Below are 7,500 nucleotides of genomic sequence, written 5' to 3' on the forward strand. Positions count from 1 at the left end.
GACGTTGCACACGCGACAGTATGTGACGTATGTGACAAGGTGCGCTTGTTTTATGTCTCTGTGAGAAGGAGAGACAAGAAAGAGTAAGAAACGCCTGTAGTGTAATACCCGCAGCTAAAAGCAACTGCTTGAGAACGTATACTCGAATATCACAATATAGTCATTTTCTATATCGCACAGAGACAAACCCGCGATATATCGAGTATATTCGATATATCGAGTATATTCGATATATCGCCCAGCCCTACTATGGTGTGTGTATAAGGACCGCAAAATGGCACCCATTAGCAGACATTTTATCTGGCATTTTGTTTCACAATATTATTCAAAACCAACTTTTCTTACCTTTTGGTACCTGCTGATGTGAATTTGAGATCTGCATAAGTCTTGAAAATTTGCGCATTTCTGCCACTGTAGTCTGTGTCGACGCCGTAGTCGATAGGCTTCTTCTTTTTCACTATCTTCTTGTTATGGGACATTCATCCTTCGCTATTGCCATTTTTTTATTTATTAATTTTTTTTGTCCTGTACAGCTTCTCAGGCAAATCATATAGTAGACGTAGATGCCCATATCGGCTGTTCAGATTTACTTTACAAAAGAGAAGTGTAGGATACTTCTCTTGTTGCCTTATTTGTATTTGACTATATTAAATGTATTTATATTATCGTTTGGTGCAGCCGGGCCGGAGCAGGAGGGGATAGAAAGAGAAAAAAAGGAAGACAAAGGGGGAAATTGTGGGGACAAAAGGGGGATAAGACAGAGAGACAAAAACAACAACAGCAAACACAACAATAACAACAACAACAACAACAACAACAATAGAGCAACATCAGCAAATACGATATGTACAAATATGATGGTAAAACTGATAGCAAAGAAGCAGTTAGTGAAATAAATAAAAATACAAAAAAAGGCAATGAGCATTGTTACACTACAAATGGAGCAATACAAAAACCAATAGAAATAGCGCTATTGATAATGTCACGAGGCGGACTCGAACCCGTGTTTCTCCTACAACTGAGTGTCACAATTTCTCCCCTGCTGCCCCCGCTCGCACGGGGCGCAGCACGCCCACGCAGCGACAAGGCTGCAGGCAATCACGCATCAGCGCACCTGGACCTGACGAGAGGGAGCTTCAAGAGGTAGTCACCTGAAATGGTTTTCACTTCACAGTTGTGCTTGAAGCTCATGGAAAAAATGCCAAGAGTGTGTAAAACAGTAATCAGAGCAAAGGGTGGCTATTTTGAAGAAACTAGAATATAAAACATGTTTTCAGTTATTTCCCCTTTTTTTGTTAGGTACATAACTCCACGTGTTCATTCATAGTTTTGATACCTTCAGTGACAATCTACAATGTAAATAGTCATGGAAATAAAGAAAACGCATTGAATGAGATGAAGGTGTGTCCAATCTTTTGGCCTGTACTGTATATATATATATATATATATATATATATATATATATATATATATATATATATATATATATATATATATATATATATATATATATATATATATATATATATATATATATATATATATATATATATATATATATATATATAAATAAATATATATATATGCTTGGTGGAGATCTGTGCTCTCTGAAAACTTTCCTTGTTTAATATTGAGTCAAGTATTTTGGTGCGATATATAATCACTGGAAAGATTGCCAGACGTGCACCTGCGGTTTGTTTTTCGTGCAATCCTGTAAACAGAGCGACACGCCAACACGTCCTTGGCAAAGCTTTTATCCCGATACAGCATATTGATATGAATGTTTTTAGTGACGGGGCCATGATGTTCGCTGACTAAGACCACCTGATGTTAGTCCACAAGGTGACAGATTTGATGTCCGTCTGTCATAAGAACCATGAACATCCAGCTCTCCGCATCCACGCACAAACTAAATCAGTACAAGAAACTGTAAACAAGAAACATATTCTTCTCTATATGTCTAAATGTAAATTGACGAACCTTCTCCCTACTCACCCCTCTCTAACCTCGCGCTTCCTTTTGTCGTGCCATTTAACGCTTCCCTTTCATCTGCGGAGGTCTGATGGCTTCACCCTGGAGGTCTGACACCTGTGTGGTCCTGTGGGTCGACAAGAGGAGCACAGACTGGGTCAGAGGACACGTTATGCACAAGAACATGGAGGGAGGGAGGGGGGGTTCAGCTAGGGTGACTAACATGTCAGCTTTTTAAACCCCTCTGAGCTTTAGGACAGGTTAAGACAGATTTATCTCTCTGAGTTTAACAGAAAACAGACGCGGCTAGAAAAGCCATGCTGAGTTTTATTAGAATACATTTTTTTCTTGCGGTTAGTACATATATATGTAGAGATGTATATCGATGTTCTTTATCGATACCGGTATTAATCAGTACTCAATGTAATTGGTCTAAATAAATATGTAGAGAAAGGCATTTTTACTAAAAGAGGAGAAATATAATCTTAGAGAAAAATGTAATTTAAAACATTTGTACGCACGTACAACACTTAAGACCTTCAGTATATCAATATGTGGAATTCAATTATGGAATGGATTAAGCAAAGCAATCAAACAATGTACTAATATGATCCACTTCAAGAAACTCTTCAAACTTAAAGTGTTTACAAAGTACAAAGAAGAAGAACCATGACAAACATTCTCAATGTATTTCATCCATCCATTCATTCATTCTTAAAGTAATCTTACTTATCTCATCATATGAAATATGACTTTCTTCACCAATTATTAGGGTCCGCACAGGACCTTTTCAAAAGGAATCCCAAAGGGAGTCCTTTTGCAATGGGACGAAAGGACCCTATTGAAATTGTAAGGTTTTATTATTATTATTATTATTATTCTTCCGCAGCTTTGCGCACTACTTCGCCCCCCTTAACATACTTCAAAACTCACCAAATTTTTTACACACATCCAAAAAGTGTGCCAGCAGACTTTAATATAAAAACCTAACCCCAAAACACAAAATTGAGCTCTAGCGCCCCCTAGGAAAAAAAAAAAAACAGACTGCCTGTAACTCCCACTAGGAAGGTCGTAGAGACATGAAACAAAAACCTGTATGTAGGTCTGCTAAAGACCTACAACTCATAATGACACATTCTCGGGCGAAAATCAACAGGAAATTGGCAATTTACCTTTTTTGACAAAAATGTACTAAAAACACTGTTTTTTACATCTTTGACCTCTAATTTGACCCCCTTAAAATACTTCAAAACTCACCAAACTTCGCACACACATTGGGACTGGAAGAAATTGCGATCTCAAAAAAAAACCGAACCCCGAAACTCAAAATTGTGCTCTACAGCAATTTTTTTATAAAACTGACAAAAAACTGCTCCTCAGAGGAAAACTCTGACAAAACTGCTTGTAACTTCCGGTAGGAACGTCGTAGAGACATGAAAAAAATACCTCTACGTAGGTCTCATTTAGACCTACATTTCATACATTGACACCCTTCAGCAAAAATCAACAGGAAGTTTGTTATCTCCATTTCAAAACAACATTTTTGTACCAAACGGTCACCAAACATCAAACATTATCTCCTCTGAGCCCGTTTGTCGTTTCGGCTTCAAACTGCTACAGGAGAGAGATTGAACCCTTCTGATTAAAAGATGCGTACGGATAATGATTAAGTGCTACCGTTTTGATTTTACGAGCCTTCAAAGACCCGCAGCACTGATGCTGCTACGGTGCCAAAAATGACAACGAAACTGCGATTAGACCTTCTTTGGCCTCAATACACACAATAGCCTATAATGACAATGTGAACTCAGACACAACTTCCTCTAACTCCCAGTACCAATATCGTAGAGACACGAAACAAAAACCTCTATGTAGGTCTCACTCAGGACTACCACTGGACAAAAGTATTGGACACCTAGGACTAGCACCTGCCAGAAGGCGGACCCGACCAATGCTGCTTGCAGCTTTAATTATTATTAAATTCTTACTATTATTTATGTATTTATTTTTATTGTGATTACCTATGGAGTTTATTGTGAATAAATTGAGAACAGGAAGTGAATAAAAAAGTTTCAGCAACTGTTATGTAAAGAAAAGGGGTAGGATTAAATAAGCTCTGCTTCTTCCTACTCCTTTTCGAACATGTTGAAAAGAGAAACTGGAAATTGTGATGTATCATGTTGTATGCTTGCATGTTCGAAATAAACTCAAACTCTAACTCTAACTCTAACTACCATTTTTATTAGCACAAGAGGTTGTACACCAGCAACATCATGTAACATCTCACAACATGGTAGTGTTTTGTCAACACCTGCTTTTTAGGTCTGAAACAGTGTGCACGGTGCAATGCAGTTGTTATGTCATCGTCCTGTAATGACCACACAGATCCATCACCGTGTTTCTATTCATCACGATTACACTCAGTTGTGCACTCTGACACTAACTCTTATTAGAGTGCACGACTCAGAGGGACTTTTGAGGAGCAATATTGTTTGTTACAAACTTCTGTGTGGTGTTGCTTCCTTATTTGTCATTATTCACTGCTGATCCGACAGTAGTTGTGTTGGGGTTTTTTCCAAATTAATGTGACAGCCTGCGTGTGCCATAACAACAATATTCAAATATATATATTTTTTAAATTACTGATAGCCATATTATTTTTCCAGAATGTTTTTTATGAACCGGTACGAAAAAATACCAGTACTCAGTATACATCCTTATATATATACACATTTGTTTTTAACTAGTAAAGTTTTGTAAACACCCCGCTACCTCGGTTTTTGTACGCCGAATGAATCGGTTTTCAACAAAAACGTTTGCCAAAGGTTGGGCTTGATTTTCATCAAAACACACTGCCGTTTAAAAATGTTGGTCTCTCACAAGTTTTTTGAACTGAACGTGCTGGCCACCGGTTGAAAAGCTCAATGATTAAAAAAGAGAGGACCTAAAATGGAACCTTGAGGAACACCACTAGTCTAACTAAAGAAGTTGAACAAATGATGACAAAGAGAGGACCTAAGATGGAACCTTGAGGAACACCAATAGTCCAACTAAAGAAGTTGAACAAATGATGACAAAGTGAGGACCTAAGATGGAACCTTGAGGAACACCATTAGTCTAACTAAAGAAGTTGAACAGATGATGACAAACCCACACTCTTTTACTATGAAGCCACACTGTTGTAACACGTGGCTAGGCATTGTCTTGCTGAAATAAGCAGGGGCATCCATGATAATGTTGCTCCAAAACCTGTATGTACCTTTCAGCATTAATGGTGCCTTCACAGATGTGTAAGTTATCCATGCCTTGGGCACTAATACACCCCCATACCATCACAGATACTGGCTTTTCAACTTTGCGCCTAGAACAATCCAGATGGTTCTTTTCCTCTTTGGTCTGGAGGACAGGACGTCCACAGTTTCCAAAAACAATTTGAAATGTGGACTCGTCAGACCACAGAACACTTTTACACTTTGCATCAGTCTATCTTAGATGAGCTCGGGCCCAGTGTAGCCGGCGGCATTTCTGGGTGTTGTTGATAAATGGCTTTGGCTTTGCATAGTAGAGTTTTAACTTGCACTTACAGATGTAGCGACAAACTGTAGTTACTGACAGTAGTTTTTCTGAAATGTTCCTGAGCCCATGTGGTGATATCCTTTACACACTGATGTCGCTTTTTGGTGCAGTACCGCCTGAAGGATCGAAGGTCTGTAATATCATCGCTTACGTGCAGTTATTTCTCCAGATTCTCTGAACCTTTTGGTTATATTACGGACCGTAGATGGTGAAATCCCTAAATTCCTTGCAATAGCTCGTTGAGAAATGTTGTTTTTAAACAATTTGCTCACGCAGTTGTTCACAAAGTGGTGACCCTCGCCCCATCCTTGTTTGTGACTGACCGAGCATTTCATGGAAGCTGTTTTTATTCCCAATCATGGCACCCACCTGTTCCCAATTAGCCTGTTCACCTGTGGGATGTTCCAAAAAAGTGTTTGATGAGCATTCCTCAACTTTCTCAGTCTTTTTTGCCACGTGTGCCAGCTTTTTGGAAACATGTTGCAGGCATCAATTTCCAAATGAGCTAATATTTGCACAAAATAACAAAGTTTTCAAGTTCGAACATTAAATATCTTGTCTTTGCAGTCTATTCAATTGAATATAAGTTGATAAGGATTTGCAAATAATTGTATTCTGTTTTAATTTAACATTTACAACGTTCCAACTTCACCGGTTTTGGGTTTTGTACAGTATTAATACTGTTAATTGTATATCAAACACAATTTTTAGGAAGTGCTATGCGGAGAAGGGACACATTGACAAATGAAAGATGAAAAATATGAAGCGCGTGCCTTGTTCCGTCTCTTATCATGGGCGAGCACCTCCAAATATAGATGTGGAAGAGGCTTAATTTAGAAAGTCAACACTTCTGTATTATTAGTCTTGGTCAAAGCAGCCCTAAAAAAGGCGTTTAATGATCACTTTGGCACGAGGGGCGTGGAACGTCATCAGTGTGTGCTAAAGGTCATGTGTCGATTGTAAACGTGTGAGGGGAAAGGAAAAAAAAAACCTGCTTTTACTTTGTCGATCTTGTCAGGTCACGGCTTCCTCTGTGGTCTGTGGGAGTGTTGCGCAAGAGCGGCATTAACGCGAACCTTACATCGGATGACTCGACTCGGGAAAATGCTGTCAAAGGCAACAACTTTGGAAAGAGCCGTCACAACACATGGCGTCACGTGAACGTTGGCCAATAAATGGACTATGTGAGCCTCATTTGTCAGGGGAGCTCATCCTGATTGACATGTCAAGCTGCCGTTGGTGGTTTATGTGCAGATGTTCATGCGGTGAAGTGGGACTCTGACGGAGAGAAAAAAGTCTTCTCAGTGTTCCACCGTCATCTGATTAGTATTTGTCCCAACCAATTGAAAACATCCTGGTTGAAGTTTCTCAATAGCGAGGAACCGTCGATCAATTGTTAGGCGGCGCCTCGGTTTCATGTAAACAGGACCAATTTTATTTGAACCAGAACATTTATTCTTGTTTGCACACCAGTCAGCTCCTTGGTGCAGAAAGCCATTTGTACAAAAAGCACTGAATAGTAATGGAGTTTCCCTGTAAATGTTAAAAGGCATTTAGCGTCATCAGTGCACAGTTAGGATGTAAAAATTATCGCTTATTAGCATATAGTGTAGGGTTGTACGGTATACCGGTATTAGGGTAGTACCGCGATATTAATGAATCATATTCGATACTATACCGCCTCTAAAAAGTACCGGTCCCCCGTCGTCGTCACGTCGGGACATTGTTGGTTTAGAGGCAGAGGAGCATGTTCGGCAGCACACACACACAGAGTACTTACATGCAGACACGGAATGGACGCATTTTGGTCCAAAGATAAAGGTGAAGGTATAACACTGAAACGCCCTCAGGAAGAGGTGCTTTAAGACATGGCTAGCTAGTAGGGCTGCGAATCTTTGGGTGTCCCACGATTCGATTCAATATCGATTCTTGGGGTCACGATTCGATTCAAAA

General features: G+C 39.3%; 1 long non-coding RNA gene across 1 annotated transcript in view; it reads right to left on the reverse strand.

The window, feature by feature from the left end:
- Positions 1–1,794: 1,794 nt before the first annotated feature.
- LOC133642280 (uncharacterized) overlaps positions 1,795–7,500 on the reverse strand; it is a 38,208-nt gene continuing 32,502 nt past the window's right edge. Inside the window, exons 3-4 of the long non-coding RNA XR_009824491.1 lie at positions 1,996–2,098; positions 1,795–1,927 (exon numbers count right to left, since the gene is read on the reverse strand). This is a non-coding gene — a long non-coding RNA (uncharacterized LOC133642280). The remainder of the gene's footprint in view (positions 1,928–1,995; positions 2,099–7,500) is intronic.

Source organism: Entelurus aequoreus, linkage group LG25, assembly GCF_033978785.1.
Source record: "Entelurus aequoreus isolate RoL-2023_Sb linkage group LG25, RoL_Eaeq_v1.1, whole genome shotgun sequence".
Taxonomy (NCBI): Eukaryota; Metazoa; Chordata; class Actinopteri; order Syngnathiformes; family Syngnathidae; genus Entelurus; species Entelurus aequoreus.